This window comes from Natrix helvetica, assembly GCF_964273705.1.
Source record: "Natrix helvetica genome assembly, chromosome: 7".
Taxonomy (NCBI): Eukaryota; Metazoa; Chordata; class Lepidosauria; order Squamata; family Natricidae; genus Natrix; species Natrix helvetica.
Genome location: NC_138558.1, coordinates 37267044 through 37289978, shown reverse-complemented (window position 1 = coordinate 37289978; position 22935 = coordinate 37267044). Strand labels below are relative to the sequence as shown.

Below are 22935 nucleotides of genomic sequence, written 5' to 3'. Positions count from 1 at the left end.
GTACGTTGAGTACTAGGGGACAACTATACCAGAGGTGGGTTCCTACCGGTTTGGACCGGTTCAGACGAGTAGGTAGTAACTCGGCCTGCCATAGGTGCTGCCATCTTCATTTTGATTCTGTGCATGCACCGTTTAAAATGTTATTCAAAAGAAATGCTTCATAACTCATACAAATGCAAATGTAACACTGTTGTACATTCAGTAAATTACTTTGTCTTTTTTTTCAGGCTCCCGTGTGAAGGGTTACATGCATGCAGCAGCATTATTTAGGCTTGTGTGAAAGTCTCTGTCTCTCAAAAAAAAATAGCTATTTAGATGAGTAACAGAGAGATGCTGTCCTCATAAAATAAAATCCAAAGCTCTTTTGCAAAAATATTTTTAAAGAATGTGCAAGCTTATTGCAGATTTTTCAAATACTGGCCACCTTAATGAGAAGGGAGTACTCACTGGAGAAGAGCCTAATGCCAGGAAAGATTGAGGGCAAAAGAAGAAAGGGATGACAGAGAATGAGGTGGCTGGAAGGAGTCACTAAAGCAGTAGGCGTGACCTTAAATGGACTCCAGAGGATGGTAGAGTACAGGAAGGCCTGGACGAACGTTTTCCATGGGGTCGCGATGGGTTGGACACAACTTTGCAACTAACAACATCAACACTGCAGATTTTAGTTGCCTATAGATTCTGATGGCATTTTGTACAGTTTTCTGGAAGAAAAGCGTCTTCTGGATTGGAAGTACAAGGGAAAAAAATTATAAGGTAGCAACTTCATAAGACAATTCATGAAGGAAAAGAAACTCACCAAGGAGTAGTTCACTGTAAAATATTCTTAGGTCAAAACATTTTTCCTTTTTATATGATAAACTTTTATTTCAATCTACATAGGTTTTTATTTTCTTCTTTTTAATGTGACATAGCTACATATTTCATTAATGGAAGCCAGTGTAGCATAGTAGAGTAGTTAAGGTTGTGGGATGGGGTAGGAACAGGGAGACTTAGATTCTCATCCTCCATCAGGCACAAAACCAGGATGGCTGACCTGGAGCCAATCACCTTTTCTCTTACTAGAGTGCAGCCCTTCATCAGAAGTTGGCTGATGAACAAAGCTAACATTGCTATTTTATACATTGGTAACTTCACTATAAGAACAATGCAAGTGCAATGCAAAAGCAATCAGACCTTGTAATCATGTGGAACGATGCTAAAAAAAACAATATGTTTTATTGATATTGAGCAGATGGGATGTATTTTATTAAGAATTAAATACCAATCATTTGGTATTGCTTCTTGTCTATTTGTTTTTGTTTATTGTTATTTTAATCTACTATTTTGAGCTGCAGAAAATATCAAGGGTTGAGGGATAGGGAATCTTGGACCTCCAGGCAAATAGCAAACATGTAATAATAAAAATAGTCCTATTAATATTTGTCTATTAGCTCATTAAATATAATTAGAATCATTAGGAATGCTACATGTATTCTTTTTCTTGAATGTAGCAAAAATGGGAAAGACAAGAACGAATTGATTTGTGTTTAACGATTATCAAATCTATGAAATGAAATCCAGTTCATTAAAATCAATCCAAAATTAACATTACTGGATGCTGTTAACACAAAACTTTCTGGGAAATAGTCAAAGGAAAATAAGAAAGCCTTGATAAATGTATTCCAGGATAATTTTAGGAATAATCACTACAGTTGCCTTCACCCCAAACAATCACTACTGCTGCTACAGATTTAGTAAATATGGTAGGAGATGAAAAAAGAATTATCTGAAATGTTAAAAAAAAGAATTTCTAATAAGCAAAATTCATTGGTTCATTGTTGAGATCTAGCTGTCAAATCTAAATACATTTTGAAACCATTCCAAATTCATCCTCCCAACTTCAAAGAATTACATCTGTCCCATATGTAGTATGTGAGACACATGGAGAAGAAATTATAAATCTCATACACGATTTTTAGAAGATGCTGGTGGTTTTTTGTTTACAGATACATATATCTGAGTATATGTCCCCTTTAAAAAATAGCTAATATTAAGAATTTTATATAGAGAGTTGATTGTCTTAATATAAAAGTAATAGGGTTCAGTTTTAGGGATGCTCAGCTTTTAGCTTTTTATATTTTAATCATTTATAAACTTAGTGTTATTATTGAAATCACAATACTTTCTTGATTATATCTTATGCTGGTGTATGACCACAATAATGGTTTGATTTTACTTGACTTATCAATGTGAGTTGACATCACTCTTTACTAAATTTTGTCAGATTCCTCGTGTAAACTATAACACTATCTGTCCTTTTTCTCACTATTTTAATAAGTAAATAAGTAAATTTAATTAGAATAAGCAAATCAAACAGTAATAATAGCATTCCGATGGCTGGAGCCTTAGTGCGGGAGCGAAGCACCCCTGTATTTGCCTTTGCGCAGCAACAGCATTCTACTTTCCTCACGGTACATTTGCATTCAAGGCAGCTCTTGCCTCCTGCTGCTTCGGACTCAGCTGTAAACCACATCTAGGAAGCACTGTGGCAAACAGAAGTGTCTGGGGCTGATTCTCTAGCACCTCATTTCTTGCTGGGTCTCGTGAGTGCTTCTTCTAGCCCTTGTTGGTGCTGGGTGCACCTCAGTCACTCGGGAGATGCACAACCTGCTCTCCTACCCAAGACACTGACCCGACCCGCCAGCAGCTGACACCGCTGCTGTTTCCGCCTTCATGGCCTGCCTGCTGCGCTTGCAGCGCTTTGCTCAGCACAGTGAAATTTAGCACACTTCACAATGGGGGAGACGAGGTCCCTTCCTGGAGCACATTATGACACGGAGCCACAATGAGACCCTGCCCCACTCTCCCCTGGCAACAGTAGCGACATCAGCCGTAGTGCAGGTTGGGCCAGTGTCTTGGGTGGAGAGCAGGTTGTACGTCTCCCTAAGCAACCAAGGTGTGTCCAGCACCAACAAGGCGGGAAGTAGCCACCACCATTTCCTGCTGCAGTCTGCCAAGCATTGAGACCCAGCTAGAGATACTGCACATGGCATTTTGGCTTTTTATTTCATAAATATGAGGAAGACACAAATAGACATTGAGTATTTTATTTGAAAGTAACCTTCAAGCCAGTGTCTTTTTTTTTTCGGAGTTCAAAATGTTTTTGTTGCGTGCAGAAATAAAAATTTGGGTTTTTTGTAGCAGTTCATTGATTTCATAAATGCAACACACTGTATTTTTTTAAAAAAAAATAACATAAAGGTAAAAATTGATATATGCAGTGCTATCGTCATTTAGATGTCAAATGGATTTTGTGGCTCCCGATATTTTCTGTGGGAAATGGGTCCAAATGGCTCTTTGAGTGTTTAAGGTTGCAGACCCCTACACTATCTAAACTTTGCTAACTCCTCATTCTCTGGAATACAGCTGCTCCTTACTGGTAATCCAGGTAATATTTTACTACCTCAGGCGAGAGAACATGAGTTCTAGTTCCATCTTAGCCACAACACCAGCTGGTTACTTTGGATCAATCATTCCCTCAGTCATGGGAAGAAGATAATGGCAAATCAGTTCTGAAAGCTTTCCAAGAAAAGGGATTTGTCCAGGCAGTCACCAGGAGTCAACAGTAACTGTATATGCATGTACAGAAGTGGACAAAATTGTGGAAACCTTTGTGGGGAGAGTGTATTTTTGAGGTTTGATGGTTAATAACATCACGTCTTTTTGAAATAGTGCCTTAAAATTCTATAGCAATGGAAAGATAATTTAGTCAAGAATGTAATGCAACAAAGTTTATTCAATTACCTGCATTCTATGAAAAGTTATGACAGAAATGACCCAGCAATAAATCCCAGTTAATAGAAGCAATCATTCAATCTGCAGAACTAAAAGATTCCTTGGGAAGATGTTGTAAGGCCATAATTCATGCTAAAGGTTACCCAACTAAGTATTAATTGACATGGTGATAATTTTTGTATATCTCATTTTTTCTATGTTGATAACTTTTATATATCTCACTTTTCTATTTGTTTCACTTTTCTTCTTTACAACTGCTATTCTAAGAGCAAATCCTTCATAAAAATTATTGCATTATATTCTTGATTAAATTATCTTTCCATTGATATATAATTTTAATGTACTACTCCAAAACAAAGTGGTATTATTAGCCATCAAACCTCAAAAATACACTTTTCTCCCAAAGGGTTTCCACAATTTGGCCACTACTGTATGTATGTATGTATGTATGTATGTATGTATGTATGTATGTATGTATGTATGTGTGTGTGTGTGTGTGTATATATATATATATATATATATATATATATATATATATATATATATATATATATATATATATATATATATATATATATATATATATATATATATATATATATATATATATATATATATATATATAATGCATTTATTATAGACTTATAGATCTGTGGGGGTGTTTTTGCAATATATTTTGAAAGATGCAGCTTCTGAAAACCTGCACAATGTTCACTTCTGATTTTGGCTCTCCAAAACTTACAGAGGTTCACCATCTCTTTGCTAGCTAAATATTCCATTGGTAATGTTGTGAGGAAAAACAGAAGAGAAAATACTGGCAGAAAATAATATAAACAGGTTTCTTATATCCAGTTCTTATGATGGTAAACTGTGATAATTAAGCCAGTTTAACAAGTCAATGAATGTACCAGTATCTCTCACATATATTATACACATTTCCTTTGGCCTAATAATTGCAATGTCACTTGGATGAGACATTAAGTACACTCTTAAGGAAACAACTTTGTCTTCCCTCTGAAGAACTGAATAAACGAAAAGGTCTTTCCTGAACAAGCTGCATAATATCTTTACATTAATCTTAAAGAGGAAAGGAGCGCTTGAGAGTCCTTTGCTACATGGCATTATGCAGATGGTAGCTACACAGCATAGCAGATATTTCTGAACACAAGATTCCTATGTCATGATAATCTGTGGAAGTCTGTTTCCTTAGCATGTGGAGTCTATTTGTTTAAACTAATATCTCAGCCAGAATGTATGACACTGTAGCAAGAATATTTGCAGCTGATGGGAGTTGGATAAACACAAATTAATCCTATTGGCTCTGAGCTGATGTTCCTGGAAAGCGACAATAGGAAAAAAAACATTTTGTTATACTATTTTGGAAACATCAAGGATTGTAAGGGGAAATCATATAGATCATTTGACATTTGTAGTTTAGTTTTTAATTATACACATATGTGCACACATGACTGCACACAGTACACAGAGAGTCTAATTAATAAGATCTTGCCAGATCAGTGGCTTGTTATCGCTGCTTATGAATACAACCATCCAAACAGTTAAGTGTTTAATTTATCTAGTTTATTTCTTTCAAATCTAAGTCTTTTCAAGGTGGTTTACTGTATGAAATATATGTCAATTTCAGTAATATTTCATAAAACCATAAATTATTTCCAGCATATTCAACTGTATCTTACCTAAGTTTAACAAGCCAAACTAAAAATTTGAAAGAAAACATTTTAAAAGGTTCATTTACATGATTTAAAAAAAACTCAATCAAAATATTGCATGTGACTTCATGCATGTATCCTGTACATGCAACGGTGACATTCAGACTGTTTCTTTAATAAATAGTAAGATATTTCAGTTAATGAAAGCTGCCCAAGTCACTGTTAGAAGCAAATGTATCAGTAATACTGTATAAATTCTATATTATCAGTACTGGAGTTTTCACACACCCAGCCACACATTTATACATATTTATACAAACACCCAGCCAAATATTTAGCTATGTGATAAGTAGTTGAGCATGGCCATTCAGCCAAGGGCCTCCGTGGGTGGTGAGTAGTCAACAGCACCAAAGTGACATGCATAATCAGAAAATTAGAACCAATTTTTCTCCCATTTGATTCTTCCTATGGATCCCTCAGAACTAGACATTGTGCATTTACATACATACTTAATCCCATAATGTTTTTCCATTATCTTGTGCATCCTATTCAGTGGTGGGATTCAAAAAAATGTACTACCGATTCTGTGGGTGTGGCCTTGGTGGCCGTGGCTTGGTGGGCATGGCAGGGGAAGGATACTGTAAAATCTCCATTCCCACCCCACTCCAGGGGAAGGTTACTGCAAAATCCCCAATTCCTCCTGATCATCTGGGACTTGGGAGGCAGAGAATATATGAGAGCGGAGCCAGCCAGAGGTGGTATTTATCGGTTGTCCTAACTACTCAAAATTTCCAGAACTGATCAGAACCTGCTGAATAGCACCTCTGATCCTATTGCAGCTATTAAATAACTAAACAGCAACATTCCAAAATCTATAATTCGCTGTTGAATTTGAGTGATGAAATTTCAGAAGGGATTCTGAAGGAAGGATAAAAATAGGCTTTGAATAGGATGCAGCATGCAGGCTGTAGACTGTCCATAATTCTTTTTGTTTCAATCTTCGTTGATGCTTTGCTGTCCTAAGCTTGCTTCATTCTTAAATATAAATATTTCTAAATTCCTCTTTCAGACCTAGGGTGGCCATCTGTGAGTCGGAAATTAGTGAAGGAAAACATTCTATGACATCACAGCTCATAGTTTTACTGAGAAAGGGTCTGATTAAATTTTTCAGTAAGCTGCAATGTAATTTACAGTGCTATAAAACATTTAAATTGAATTATTCGGTCTAAGGGAAAATTCTTATTGAAGACTGGGGCTCATTTTCCAGCTCTCTTCGATCCATTGGCAAATATCTGCTAAGTAAAATAGTGAAGAAAAAGCTTAAAAATATATTGAATGTCACTATTCTAAAACTCCCTAGAAAATCTATTTGTTTGATCAGAACTGATAATCACTTCTTATAAGAGAAAGATTGAATGGTTCTCTGTGTGCAAACTCTCATGCCCAATATTATTTTTCTTTCCATCAATGGGTAACTAATTAAAGCAACACCATATTGTTTTTTCAATGCACCCTAATTTATATAATATGTCTTTTAAACTGAAACTTTGGAAAGGTACTCCTTAAACACTCTGGCAAATTATTTAGTGGAAACAGACAGACTACTGCTCTGCTAAACCTGTTGCCAAATGTGACACATATTTACGTGCAAATTTCTCTCCCATTCCTTATGGAGAACACTAACAACGGCCACAGAAATGCAGGAAAGATGCAGCTGTGGCAAATGTAGCACATTTCCGACAGGTTCAGCCAGAGGGGGAATCTTTCCTGGCTTTCTTGGTAAAAGTTATGCTTTTGAACCATGAGGGTTTCCTCTTGAATCTTGGCTGAGGAGGTGTGGGGCTAAAGTCCAGCCACACCCTCCAGACAGGGAACTCTGCTAATTGGTTAAGACCTCTTTAATGTCTGGCCACCATTTGGCAGGCCCAAGAGGCAGCTGCAGCACTCATCTCCATTTTTAAGACACCCTTGATTAACACCATATTTTAACACAAGGCCAAATCAAGTTTCAACTGAGCCAGACATCTGTATTTGTACATTCCTTTGGAGAAATCCTCTCTTTTCAAATGCAGAGTTTGCTCTCATGCTTTTGGGGGAACACATGGTGTAACCTGGCTTTTGTTCTTTCCACAAAAATACTCAACCATGAATGTTAAGATTCATAGCTCCAAATTTTCATTGTTACCTTCCAGCTGTCAGCTTTCTTCCAGAAAACCACTTTCAGTAAAGGAATAACTCCAGCAATTTTAGTGAGATTTTCTTTCAACTTTGTCCACAGCCATAAATGCTTCATGAAGCAAAGTAAAGCATCATAACTCTATGGCCTTATCCCACTTTATTCTAGCAGACTTTAGTTCCATCTCTTTTTTCTAGCACAAATCTGCCTGGTATTAACCATCGGTTTATTGATTAGTATGAACACTTTTAATTCTTAACAAGACAGTAAAGAAACCAGATTTTTTTAAAAAAGAAAATAAGCAAAACAGTTCAACAACACTTAACATAAAAGGATTTGCTGCAATAGTACATATCAAAAAGAGTAGAATATTTTTGTAAGAAGAGCAGCAAAAGTACCAATAAAGAAATACAGCTACTTAGGGTTAAAGGTTCAAATGAATAAGAATGATTCAGTTTAAGCTGCAGTCTTATGCAAAATCTCTTGGCAGTAAGATCAACTGTGAACTCAAGAGGATTTACTTCAAGCACACATTTTCAAAATCAGAGGCTAAGGGTTCATCCAGATAGTCACTTCAAGGTGCTTTCTTCCTATGCTTGTGTTGGCAGAAAAATATGCTGATATAAATTATTCTGCCCCATGCCTGAGCTTTACTGCGCCTCAGCAATGAGACTGGACGTTGTGTCTCACTGAAATGTGAGATTGTTTCAGAGCAGCAGTTGGTGGATTCCCTGCACTCTTTCTCCTCACACTCAGTGTGGCCTATCAATGAATAAAATAATCCCTAATTGCTCCCAGAATGTGTGGCAGAGTGGAGTTTGAGGAACTCACAAAGAAGTCAATCAAACTGGTGTGTGTGTGTGTGTAGTTGCATTGGAATTAGCTCTTTGAGGCCAACATTCCTTGACAAGGCAGAAGAAAACACAACTACAACCTTAAAGAAAAGCATGGGATAAAGAGACAATCAAAAATATTCAAGGTATTAATTTCTTTGGGATAATTTATCTGGCCTCCTTTCCTATTATCTCCACCACTACTTTTTCTTTCTGTTTACTCTGAGAGAGTTTCAAAAGATTTGTTGTTTCCCTGGTTTTATTCAAAGCACTTATTTTTACCTCCAAGGAAGCTATTTTTTTCCCCTTTTTACCAAACGTCCATTGTAAACATAGCCAAAAAGAAAAAAAAGAAAAGTTAGGTCCTGCAGGAATTGAGTTAATTAGTGAGGATTAGAGCTCAGAGTGTTTTCCTGTCCATTCCATTTCTCTTCTTTCTTTAACATAAACAGTTCTCATTATCTTGGTACAGCCAGTGACATCCCTTCCCGGGCCAATTGATTTGTTTATTGATCCATCACTCTGCATGCCACTGTTTTCCCATTTGAAAAAAACTATCAATTTGCTTTGTGATAGATAGTGCTGAGGGGAGGGACAGACAGATTTTGGAGAGAGAGAAATGGTGTCTCCAGCTTTTTTTTTTTACTTTTCTCTCACCATCTTCCCCCATGTGTCTTACTACCACAGTAGTTAGCAAGGTTTCTGATTGCCAATACTTTAACCAAAGCAACAAAGCCATCCCTCTTCCACATTCCAAATTAGATTGTTGAACACTTTGGGCAGCCAGGAGCAATCCCACTTACAGTATTTTCTGATTTTCAAAAGAAATCCTGACGCTTGGAAGCAACATCTTTTTCATTCTAAGCCTGCATGTCAGGCTTCTCATAAAGGTCTGGACAGAACTTGCCAGTTTGTCATCTGCCATTTCAAATAGGGAAACACACTAAATGACTGATGGGGAAACAAAGGGTGAGGGAGAACATGCAATGCTACAATTAGTAGGCCCAAAAATCCTTTAAGTTGTGTTGCCTTTTTAGCCACCAAGAAGATAAAATGGCAGTAGGATTAAAGTGATCAAGGAGCATATGAAGGAAAGGAAACACACTTAGGCAGCCAATTTCAGTTGGATGGATTGCTGCCCCTGACCATGTTATTTCCAAATTCATCATGAAGCTAAGCTGGACTGCAAATTTTTTATAGAAAGAATGAAACCACCATTTTCCATAACAAAACAAATGAATATCCCTTTAGAATTATCCTCATAAAATGTTGCTTTCTGACACCTGTGTGTATTCCCTTGCAATGAGATTCATCCTGGTGAACAGAAATCATGCAATTTTAATCTGCCTACAATACTGTAGCATAATAATAATTTTAATAATAATAATAATAATAATAATAATTTTATTTGATTAGCCGCAACCCTCTCCCGAAGGACTCGGGGCGGCGTACAATCAAAACGGATAAAAATACACATAAGACAAACATATATACAAAAAGAACAGAGACATATACATATGTGCATGGAGGAGAGTTGACTTATAAGTGAAAGACAATTAAAAACACAATTAAAAACACAATTTAAAATCCCCTTAAATAAAATTACTAAATTAAAAAACCCATCAGGAGCGTTACGAAGTTATGGTTGAGCCAGGCCAGCTATTTGGAAAAGGTGGGTCTTGAGCTTAACACGGAAGGAGCGGAGGTCAGTAGTGGTCCTAATATCCGGGGGGAGGTCATTCCACAGGGCTGGGCCCGCCACAGAGAAGGCTCTGCTCCTAGGCACCGCCCCATGGGACTGTCTGGTGGACGGCACCTGGAGAAGTCCCTCTCTGTGCGAGCGGATGGGTCGTAGGGATGTATGGGGCAGAATACGATCCCGCAGGTAACTAGGTCCTGAGCCATGGAGCGCTTTAAAGATTGTAATCAAGACCTTGAAACGCACTCGATAGACCACAGGAAGCCAGTGCAGCTCGCGCAGGAGAGGTGTCACATAGGAGTACTTAGTACTCCCCATAATCACCCGCGCGGCCGCATTCTGGACCAACTGCAGTCTCCGAGTGCATTTCAAGGGAAGCCCCATGTAGAGAGCGTTACAGTAGTCCAGGCGAGACGTCACCAGCGCATGGGTGACTGTGCGTAGGGCGTCCCGGTCCAATAGGGGGCGCAATTGGCGCACCAGGCGAACCTGGTGGAACGCCCCCCTGGCCACGGCTGTCACATGTTCATCCATGGACAGCTTGGCATCCAGGAGGACGCCCAAATTGCGCGCCCGCTCCACGGGGGCGAGTTGAATGCCCCCAATGGCCAGAGATGGAATTATCTGGTTGAACCGGGGAGCCAGAACCCACAGCCACTCCGTCTTGGAAGGGTTGAGCCTGAGTCGGTTGTCATCCATCCAGACCCGTACGGCTTCCACACAGCGGGACATCACTTCGACAGCCTCGTTGGGGTGGTTCGGGGTGGAAATGTACAGCTGAGTATCATCAGCGTACAGATGATATCCCACCCCGAAACCACGGATGATCTCACCCAGCGGCTTCATGTATGTGTTGAACAGGAGTGGCGAGAGGACCGACCCCTGTAGCACCCCACAAGTAAGGGGGCTTAGGGTCGACCTCTGCTCCCCTGCCAACACACGTTGCGTCCGGCCGGAGAGGTAGGAGCCGAACCACCGCAAAACGGTGCCCCGGACCCCAACCCCTCCAGTCGGTGCAACAGGATACCATGGTCGATGGTATCAAAAGCTGCCGAGAGGTCTAATAGGACCAGGATAGAGGAACAACCCCTATCTCTGGCCCTCCAGAGATCATCTACCAACGCGACCAAGGCCGTCTCTGTGCTGTGCCCAGGGCGAAAGCCGGACTGGCGCGGGTCTAGATAATCATTCTCTTCCAGATGTCATGGAAACTGAGAAGCCACCACACTCTCTACAACCTTCGCCAAAAAGGGAAGGTTGGAGACAGGACAATAATTGGCCAGCTCCGTAGGGTCCAGGGAAGGCTTCTTGAGCAAGGGTCTCACCACCGCCTCTTTCAAGGTGGCCGGGAGAGACCCCTCACCCAACGAAGCGTTCACTAGGCCCAGGAGCCAGTCGCATGTAACCTCTCAGGATGCCAGTACAAGCCAGGAGGGACACGGGTCCAGCAAACATGTGGTAGGTCGCAGTCGTCCACGCAATCTGTCCAAATCCTCGATGACAACCAAGTCAAACTCCTCCCAAAAAGGTTTCTCAAGACTCGCCACTGGCGTCTCGACTGGGCCACTGAAGGGGACCCAATCCTTCCGGATTTGAGCGACTTTATCCTGCAGATATTTCCCAAACTCCTCTGCCCTACCCTGTAAAGAGGCCTCCCGTGGCCTCTGAAACAGAAGGGAGCGGGACACCCGAAACAGGGCGGCAGGGTGGTTCTCTGCGGATGCAATGAGAGCGGCACAATATTGACGTTTGGCCGTTCTCAATGCCACTAGGTATGTCCTCAGATGGGCTCGTACCTGTGCTCGGTCAAATTCGGATCGGGAGGATCTCCAACGACTCTCTAGGCATCTCTTGCGGCGCTTCATCACCCTTAGCTCCTCGGTGAACCAAGGAGCCAGGGTGGATCGTTGCCGCCGGAGAGGCCGCAAAGGCGCCACCCGGTTCAAGGCCCCGGTAGTCGCATTATTCCACGCGGCCACCAGGTCCTCTACCAGAGGGCAGGTCAGGGCTGCAGGAGGTGGCCCAAGCTCCGTCTGGAACCTGTCTGGTTCCATCAAGCGCCTGGGGCGGAACCATCTAGTGTTTTCCGGTTCCGCCTCCCCGCAGCGAGGGGTAGCACCAGGGAAGTCAAGTCGGAGGAGTGAGTGATCTGACCATGACAGAGGAGTGATGGTTAAATTCACTCCTCCCAGATCACTCAACCACTGGCGAGAGACAAAAACAAGGTCCAAGGTGTGACCTCCCTCGTGTGTCGGGCCCTGAATCATTTGAGTCAGGTCCATGGCTATCATGGAAGCCATGAACTCCCGAACCCCCTCTGATGCTTCTCCCACCGACGGCAGGTTAAAATCCCCCATCACTAAAAGTTTGGGGGTCTCAACCGCCACCGATGAGATCAGCTCGAGGAGCTCAGGCAGGGTCGCTGATGTATGGCGGGGAGCCAGGTATACTATCAGCAGGCCCATCTGCCTCCCAGGGCCCCATTTCACAACAAGGGATTCACATCCGGACGTCTGTGGCACAGTGGACTCCCTCGGCTCTAAGTCCTCCCGGATAATCACTGCTACCCCACCGCCCCTTCCCCGGGCCCGGGGCTGGTGAAATGCTTGGTAACCTGGTGGGCACATTTCCATGAGGGGTAACCCTCCCTCGTGGCCCAACCAGGTTTCCGTTATTCCCGCGAGGTCCGGCTCCCCCTCCAAAATTAGATGATGAATGAGGGGGACCTTATTGACAACGGACCTCGCATTGCATAACAACAGCCTCAGGCCCTGGGCCTGCAGATCCTGACCACCTAGAACGCGGGGGTTGGTACAAGCGACCGGGTGTAACCAGCACCCACGGTCTCCCAACCGACTGCGAGTTGTTAATCTGTCCTCGTATCTGCCCCTCCCTACGACTGTTGGAATCAAGGAGCCCTGTATAGGAATGATATCCTCTCCCCCCCTCCTCCTCTCTGCTCCTTCTGCTCAAGACCCCACCTGGTGACCTGGCTCTGTCATCACTCCTGATCTGACCCACCCACCCCCCAACCCCTAAACCCCTAAAAGAATTTAAAAAACATTTAACTAAAAACCCCCTAAGTCTCCGCTTCCTCCACCTCTCGGGATTAATGAATCCGTCATCAAGGTGGGCCCTGAAAGGGCGGAGGGCCACACCTGCGAGAGGGGGGATTCCCGCAGTAGGATTAGGTCTAGCCTAGAGTACATATGCTGTTAAAAATTCATCAGGGCCTAGGCTCTGTGCTGCAGATGGTGTGGTCATACGCCATAGTCCAATAAAATTGAAAAAGCCGGGTACCGGTGCAAAGAGAATCGTCCAGTCCAAGATGGGGGGGGGGGGTAGTGATGATAATAAGATGGTCAGGTGCCGGTCAGTAAGTGGGGGCTAGTGGGTGGTCAATGGTGGATGGCGGGGGGTAGATGGATTTTTGCTTGATAATGGGCAAGGGGCAGATGGTCAGTCAGATGAAGATAGGGAGGTAAAAACCTCCAGGGCGCACACGGATGAAAAACAGGGCAGTTGTTAGTCCAAAAGTCAGCAGGGGGGGGGGGTAAACGGAACAGTCAAGGAGGTGGCTGGCAGGGGGTAAAAAACTCCCCTGCCAAGTCTGATGTTGAACCTCCTGCCAGTTCCCAACAAGCCTGCCAGTTCCCAGCAAGCCTCCCCCCCAGCCTCCAAGCAGCCTCCTGGAATGCAGCCCTTCTCCTACCAGGCCTTCGGCATTTAGGTCTTGCCTAGGCCTGCATCCATGTTCCAGCCAAACCATTACAAGCCCCAACGCCGCTCCTACCGGCCTCCAGTCCTTCCTGCTCCAGTCCTATCCAGTCCTATCGACCTCCAATCCTCCCAACTCGACCTCCAGCATCTCCAACATCTCTCCAATCTGCTGCAGGCCGGGGAATTTGGCGTTCGGCTTTTCCAGCCGTCGCCGCCGCCGCTTGGATTGCCACTGCCCCAGGGACGGCCATTTCCATTCACCGCCGCCCCAGAGCTCGCTCCAAGCCACAAGCCTCCAAAAACGACAATAGCACGCCCCCGCATGCTCCAGGCGCCGTTTCTTCGCCTTTCGCCATTATTCCAAGCTCCTCCAAACCTCTCCGCTCCCAGAACGGCGAACTCAACTCCTCCGGTCTCAAAAACGGCGTTTTTGGGCGGCGTCTCTCATCGGCAGCTCACCGGTCCACTCTCCGAGCTATTTCCAGGTCTTCAAGCCACCCTCGGAGACCCCCTTGGGTCATAAAAAGACCCAGGGTGGCTGTTTATTGGACACCTGGTCCCCATGATGTAAAAAGGGGGCCGGCAGCACCCCTGCTCCCTTAAAAGAGCTCGTGGATCTAAGGAGCTCTCAGGCAGACCGCCATTGCTCCAGGAAGCTCCTCCTTGTAGGCTCTGTTGCTCTCAGAGCTTTCCACATAGTATTTTGTTATCTTCACCAGTTCCTTCTATTCTGCTGTTTCCAGGGAGTGCCATGTCTACTAGCCATACTTTTTTTGTCTTTCTTATTGTTAATTGTTAAGTCTGAGGTGTTGGAGAACAGGTGCCTGTCTGTTTGAATTTTAAAGTCCCAGAACAAGTTAGCTTCTTCACTTTCTATGACTTTGTTTATTTTATGGTCCCATTAGTCCTTGCTTGCAGGCAATTGATATTTCTTGTAAATCTTCTAATCTAGTGCACTATTGTTGCTGCTTTGTCATGCCATTACTTGTAGACAGTCTGGGAGATCTTCTTGGAGTAGCTAACCAAGTAGTCTACTGTTTCTTCAGCTTCTTTGCAGAGGCAGCACTTGCTGTCTCTTGCTGTCTTCTCAATTCTGGCTTTGTATGCATTTATTCTTAAGGCCTGGTTTTGCACAGCCACAAATAGAGCCAATTAGCTCTATTTCTTCAATTTATCTAAGCCATTGCTGGGTCCTCTTGTTATCTGTTATCTGTATTTTTTTAATGTACTGGCCATGTAATGCTTTGTTGTCCCATGCCTCCTTTCTCTTCTTCATTTGATTTTTCTTATAGGCCAGTCTGGTCTCTCAAATATTCAATATGCCTTCCTGGTACAAGTAGTCCTTGATTTACAACCACAATTTATGTTGCTCAGCAATACATTTGTTAAGTGACTTTTGCCCTAGCGGTATTTTCTTGCCACAGTTAAGTGAATCATGGCAGTTATAAAGTTAGATATAAGATTGTTAATTGAATTTTGTTTACCCATTGATTTTGCTTGTCAGAAGGTCACAAAAGGTGATCATGTGATCCCAAGATGCTGCAACCATCATAAATGTGAGTCTGTTGCCAACTGTCTGAATGTTGATCATGTGACCATGGTGCTGCTGCAATGGTCGTTAGTGTGAAAAATGGTCATAAGGCACTTTTTTCAATGATGTGTAACTTTCAACTATCTGTAAATGAACTGTTGTAAGTCAAGGACTACCTGTATTCTAGTGTCAATCATAAAATTGCCATGGTGAGGAAAGGGGGGGAGCGCATTCCACGCATAGAGTCGGATCTCAGATTACTACAGCAGGCTTGTGAGCTGTGCACCTTGTTGGAAAATGTGATTTATGACACAGCCTAAGGGGAGGGGAGGAAAGAAACAGGAGAAAAGTTCAGCCATAATTGAAATGAGGTCAGATCTGACTGCAATGGGGTATTGCCAAAATGGTGTTCCTAATAAATGACTGGATTTCTTTTGAAACTTGGCTCGATACTCATGAATCAATTAGGGTGTCAGGCCTGTAGTTATATTCTTTTTAGGATCTTTGGCCTGCCACACTTTCTTAAAATTTTCTATGCTGTTTCATTAGTGTAGTAGTTGGGAGGGGGGAATAGAAAGGAGTAGGATTGTGGAATGTATTGTTATGGATTTTCTTAGAAGCTCAAGGTCGTCTTTTGTCTCCGCACCTCGACACCTGGCCGGAAGAAGAGGGGTGTACATGCCAGCGTGGAAGATGAAGATTGGACCATGTGATGAATTATGGGGTGTGGGGTTAGATGATGACTTTTAACTGGGTGAACTCACGTTAGAGTTGAAATTTCACAGCATAATGCCAAAATGTCTGTCTTATTAAATTGGAGTTTTAAGGATAACTTTGCCTTGGACAATGATTTAATTCTGCATGATATTTGGAACGCTGACATAGGGCATCTTTCGGGAACCTGACATCTAGCTTCACTGCATCTTCTTCACTGTCTTTCAGATATTCTTCCAATGCTTTTTTTTCTTCTTCAACCATCTGATGTACTTACAATATTGCACGCTCATCCATTTCCTTGGTAGGAAGAATCTATCAACATTGATGCATGGATGAAGGCCATGATTCATTGCCATTATATTTTGGTCTTCCTATCCAGGATTTCAGTTCTGCTTGAGCCCAATCCACTATTCTAGCAGTGTATCTAATGACTAGAATTGTCCAGCTGTTGTTTACCTTGATTGTATTTCCTCCACTGAGTTTGGATTTTAAGATCTTCTTCACTCGCTTCATGTATTCCTTTCTAACCTTTTCCTTGATTTCATTGTGCTTGATGTTGTCAGCTTGAAAGATGCCCAGATATTTATAGTGATTGTCTTTATCCAGATTCTTGATATTAATTCCATAGGATATATTGATTACATCAGTTTTCACTACTTTTTTTCCATTTCATGGCAAGCATCACAAATTTGTTCAATCCAAACACCATTGCAATGTCTTGGCTATATATATGGACAGTGTTGAGTAGCAATTTTATTCAAAAGGTGTTTTTCTATATAGCTTCAAATCATTCATGTAAAGGAGATGGGATAGGATGGCCTATGATTCTGATGTTTGATATCCATGGCCTGAGTTATTCAGTATTGTTGCCAGAGTAATCAGTGAAATGACAAACAGTAGTGGCAATAGTAGTGGCAATCTCCTTGGAAGATTCCTCTCTTGATGTTAACCACTTTCAGTCTATCATCATTGACAACAACCATATCTTCCATTGTGCTATTAATCTTTGCCCTAAGCTTCTGATGTTTCTATTGACATCTGTTATTTCTAGGCACCTGATCATCCATCATGTGGCAGGGAATTGAATGCCTTCCTATAATCAATCAATGCTACATTCAAGTTAGCAGTTTTCCAGAATCATCTTGTCAATTAGAAATTGATATTTTGTTGTTCTTCTGTTTGGGCAGTTTCATTTCTGCTCTGCTGGAAATACCTTATTTTCAACTACATGCTGTTGGACTGCAACAGCTATCATACCAGTTAGTAATTTGAAAGTTGTTGGTAAGCAGGAAATTGGTCTGTAGTTGCCTGGTGCTACACCTTTTTCTGGCTCTTTCATTATCAGGTTTTGCTAGATGTTAGCCACTCTTCAATTTCATTTCCTTGCAATATTTTGTTAAACTGCTTGGCAATAAGTAAGTATAGACTAGTCAGATGTTTCAACCAAAAACATGCAATTCATTTTCACTGGTGCTAACCAATTATTAATCTTCCTTGCCCTTTTTTTCACAATTTCTGCTGTTATTACAAGTTTCATTTCACCTTCTTTTTATTCTTATCCAGCTCCTTTAACCAAGCTGCGTTATTCTCGTAGTTATTTAGATAATCCCGTAGCTGCATCCAGAACTGTACTGTTTCTTACTTGTCAGGTAATGACTATTCATTTCAGTGAAGGAAGCATAGTGCCCCTCCCCCAAAGTTTTGAAACTTTAAATGACAGTGTCACTAAGAAGGAATGATATGAAATTTATTCTTTATATTGGAAGGCTATGGATTCAGAGGTTGGTTGCTCCCGGTTCAGCCTGGATCAGGTGAACCAGTAGTAGTGGTGGTGGGAGGCTCTGCCTACCCATCCAGATGCTTCTGTGCATGCACAAAAGTAGTGAGCGCATGCGCAAGCACACACAGGAGCACATCTGAAACAATAGTTTAAAAAATGGCAAACCACCACTGGGGATTGCTATAGTAGTTTATTTTAATATTCTTTATTGTAATATACACCATTATAATGGCCAATATTATGAATCGTTGAATTTCTTATGTTGGATATTTGTTTAATAGATAGATGATAGATGATTGATAGATAGATAGATAGATAGATAGATAGATAGATAGATAGATAGATAGATAGATGATAGATAGATAGATAGATAGATAGATAGATAGATAGATAGATAGATAGATAGATAGATAATTATTCTGTGAATCAGAATCAGATGTGCTGCCTTTTAGGAAAGTAACAACATCTGTTTTCTAAAAGGACTCCTGGTGGGGAAGGGTAGAGATAACGAAGAAATAATTAATTATAAGAGAAAAAAATAAAATTAGAATCTGCACATAATTAGCTGCATTTAAGATGCCAAAACATAGGTTGAGAAACATAATTAATGAATTAGTAGGAATTCTTGGCAATCCCTTATAATGCAGCCATAAGGAGGTATTACCATCTGTTTGGCATGCCTGGTGGGCAACGATCTGTAATGTGATACTTGCCAAGAGTAAAATTGTATTTTTCAGTTGAAGAAAATGGGTCAGATTCTTTTTCATTTCCCTTTTGATTGTGTGAGGCTAATTAAAAAAACAGCAAGTTACTTGCATAACTTCATTAATCCATGACTAAATTACTTTTGTCATAATGCTGTTGGGGGGGAAATGCACAGCTATATGTAGTTAGGTTCAGTGAGCTCTTTAGATTTATTCATGAAAAAGTAATTCTATATGTCACCAGTATCATTTGTTAACACAATTATATCTTTTAAATTTCCTTAGGAACAAACTGAAGTCAGCTCTTAAAATGTCTACAAGAAACTGAATAGATGTATTAGCAATAATCATTCCTACTGCAGATATTTCAGCGCTGCATATCTTTCATACAATCTAAACCAGGATTTTTCAACCTTAGTGACTTTAAGAGGTGTGGATTTTAACTCCAGAATTCTGGCCAAAGTTGTCAAGGTTGAGGAACATTCATCTAAATTCAGCTGTGCTACTGGGCTATGTTCATTCTCAATAAGTATGCAGTCCAGGGTTGATTGCAGGTTGAGAAACCCAAACAATATATCATTTTATGAATCTTGTTATATATTGGTATACTTCCTCAAGCTTACATGAGAGCAGTGTAAAACAATTGGGATTACCACTGGAATTTCTCAAAAAGTTCCATTTTGCTACAAGGCCCTTTTGAAAAGGAAGCATAATGATAGCTTCCTCTAGAGCCCTATCCTCCAAACAAATATGTTGTATATTCCGACCATGACTGATATACTTCTTTATTTATGAACTACAGGCTATTTTTACTATTCTACTAGGACTTCAAAATTAGGAAAGACTATGAAGCACTGACAGGCTGTTCTACATGGTTGGCAAGCTATGTTCAGTTTGGCAGGCCAATGTTACTCAGTCTTAGAGCAGGAATCCAAGCTTCTGTCATTTTTACCCTGGCTGTTTCCAGATCTAAACTGCATTTCACTGTTGCTTTATTGTTATTTTATATTATCCTCATATAAATCTTGCATGCTGGCAATCTAGAAACCCTTTTTATTTTCTCTTTTTCTTATAAGATCTTCATGGAGATATGAGCGCTAGAAATTCAAATAAGACTTGGCAAGCATAACTGAGTTTTCAATAGGTAGCATAGCAAAAGAAAAGTTGTTAAAATTAGCTGAAGCCAAAGAAAGTTACATAGTTTTATCCCTCTTAACATTTAAATATCATTTGGGCACCATTGTCTCATCCACTGACTTCATATATCATGCAATAATTTGTTATGCAGATAAAGTCCCAATTTTTTACTATTACAATAGTGCACTCGCAATTGTATATTTAATGCTTAACCTAATGATAATGTGAACTACCATAAGTAATGGTCAATATTTCCTTACTCTTTAGTTTGGTAGGCACTGAAAATGGTAAAAATAACAAATATATTTCAGTTAAATTCCATGTATGTCTACTTTGAACAGGTTAACAGGTTCAGAAATACATACTTCGAATAGAAATGCATAGACACCAACTGACATTCCACAATATAACTGGTGGAAGTATTTTAAAACAGAAGCAGGGCCAAGTTGAATATGGGCTAATGTGAGATAAATTCTAAACAACCTGTAACATACCTATTCCAGTTTTAAAAGAATAACAAAAGACGAACACAATGGAATCTTTCCTTACAAGATGTTAAACACAGGGGCTTCTGTTGACTTGATTATACACTTTTTTCATCCTTTTAAATAAGTTCAATTAATAGTATATGCCCAGCAACAGGGGGGGGGGGGAAGCATTGATGTGCTATTTCTATAAAATGTCCATTATCCTGGAATATGAACATTGAGTAAGTGAAATGAAGTACGTCTAGCCATTTCTAAAAATAGCTCAAAGGCAACCATGGAAAACAGAGCTATTTCACACATAATTGCCTTGAACGTCTCAAATCATAAAAAAAACAGAAATGGAAGAAAAATCTACTCTCCAAATTCCATTTCCCATAAACCACAAGCACTAAAAAAAATGGCATGCCTGCACATATCTTATCTCCTCAATCAGCATCAAATAATTCAAACTGTATTTTTTTTTTTGGCAAGGTCTTGAAAAATGCCCCACTACACTCACATTCTGGTCAGTCATTCTTCGTGCATACTAATCTATGAAACAGAATGGACCTCTGACACTGCCATGCTATCATAGCATTATTATTGAATGAAATGCTCTAGAGGTCACCTGGAATACTTCCCTCCAATCTGGTATGAAATTTGAACATAGTTTTTATTTTTATTTTTCAACTTTTTGTCAGCTTTTTTGGTTGAACTGGAAATTTCTGACATTGGAAAGAATAACAGGGGATACTGAAGGAGTCAGAAACCAGCTCAAAGTGACTGAACAGCCAAATGATTTTCCTTGTTCCTTTTCTGCCACACCTCATAACTGCCAAAAATTTAGACCAGCGCTTGAGTAGGACTAAAATTATTCCTTCTTATTGCTAGTACCAGAAAATATTTATTTTAAAGAGCAATACCAGGAGAAGAAAGAAAGATCATCAATGCCTTTGTCCTTTGTTCTGCCATTATGCAGGAAGCAGAACCTTGGAAGCACTAATGCAATCAATGAGCAGTGGAATTGCTGTACACATGAGCAATATTCCACAGGGTAGCCATGTTTGTGTGTTACAATAAAATCTTGGTTCGATCTCTATATTTGTTGAACTTAAGAGGTTTTGTTTTTTAAAGAGAAACTGAAATCATTGCAGCATTTCTTCAAAAACAAAGATTCTTTTTTTCAGACCAACCTCCAAAAATGTAGACTGCTTGGCTACAACTGTACATACAGTATATGAATTAAACATGGAGTTAAAGGATTAATTGATCATTGTTTGCAAATCAAACCTAGTTAAAATTGACTTCAGTTTTCAGCAGCTGGGTTTTTTTTTTATTAACTGCTTTGACTGTAAATAAAAAGTCAATCATTTTTCAAACCAAGGAAATATTAGAATATAGCTTCAGGTATAACACTCAGTCTTTAGTTTCACTTAACAAGCAGTGATGGAAAATAGCTCTCAGTAGAGTTGTCCTTTATTCAGGATTACCTTTCCCAATGTTAACTTAAGAAAATCCTTTTGTTTGTTGTTTTTCTTAGTCTCACACTGAATTTCATGGCTTTAGGTTTAATTCCATGCAAGGAATTAAATTACAGCACCAAGTCAACATCTATTTCTTGGCTCAGTAAAAAGAGTCCCCTCATCCTTCATTTAAATTCATTGTTTTCTATACTGTTTACATTTTTCTAAATAACAGAACTCCACCCTGTTTACTTTGTTTCCATACAACTTTGTGTAGCCAACAACATCGTGCTTAAATGAAAATCCTAGTGGGAGGCAGCAGTTGCAACACAAGATCAATTTATGGAAAACAGATACTTTTTCAAGCTGTATTAGTCTTAAAGCAAAAATAGAAAAATGACTAACACCTTTGCTAAATCTTTTTTTATTCTTTTTTCATTTATTCATTAGGCATTATGAATATACCTGTATACCTAGCAGACTACATGCCGTTTCTTATATGATTGGATAAATCTGGTTTTACCTGAATAACTATCACTCAAATCTGTAGAAGCACCTGTCATAAAATGTTGATGTCTCCAACTGATAGATATAGAGGAACCGTATTTTAAATCTGGGGAGTAAGGAATTTGTAATGTTTTTATGTTGACATTTCTGGTTTACAATTTGGACAAACAATGGAATGGCATATTTGCCACATGTATGTCATGTATTGGAATATATAACTTCAGCTGAAAAGTGTTTTTGTTCATTATCTTAGAAGGATAGATTCAAGAACTGTATAAAATAGAACGTTTACATATCCTACCCTGATCACATCCAAAATTTCCACATTTCTGCAAGCAGGGCTATCGTGGCAGCTGGATACTGTATTAACAGTTGATTTTATTTTATTCATAAACATTGCCAATTGTATTTATAGCACCATGGGTATACATAGATATATAAGTATTGTATAAAAAAGAAATCATCTCATTTTCTGCTTGTGCAAATATAAAGGTATTACACTTGGCTCTGGAAGGATGCAGATTGTCAAGGGAAAAGGTCAAGTTAATCAGAAAAATTCATTCCAGAGGGTAGATAACAATCTTCTAAATTTGCTTATTTGTAGTCTCAAATAGCTTAAAGGTGCATACACAGAAGTCCTTAACCTAGAATTTCTTTTCTTATTCTCACTTTTCTGGTGCCACCTAGTGTCTTCAATATACTACTAAAAATGCTAAAGTTTATGTGTTATTTCATCTTTCTCCTAAAGAGGCAAGGC

The 22935-nt window shown here is 40.2% G+C and overlaps 1 protein-coding gene across 1 annotated transcript in view; it reads right to left on the bottom strand.

Moving 5' to 3' along the window:
• Positions 1-259: 259 nt before the first annotated feature.
• The window catches only part of MFSD8 (major facilitator superfamily domain containing 8), a 253501-nt gene continuing 230825 nt past the window's right edge, over positions 260-22935 (bottom strand). The window contains exon 13 of the transcript XR_014175872.1: positions 260-271. The gene's annotated coding sequence lies outside the window, so the exon portion shown is untranslated. The remainder of the gene's footprint in view (positions 272-22935) is intronic.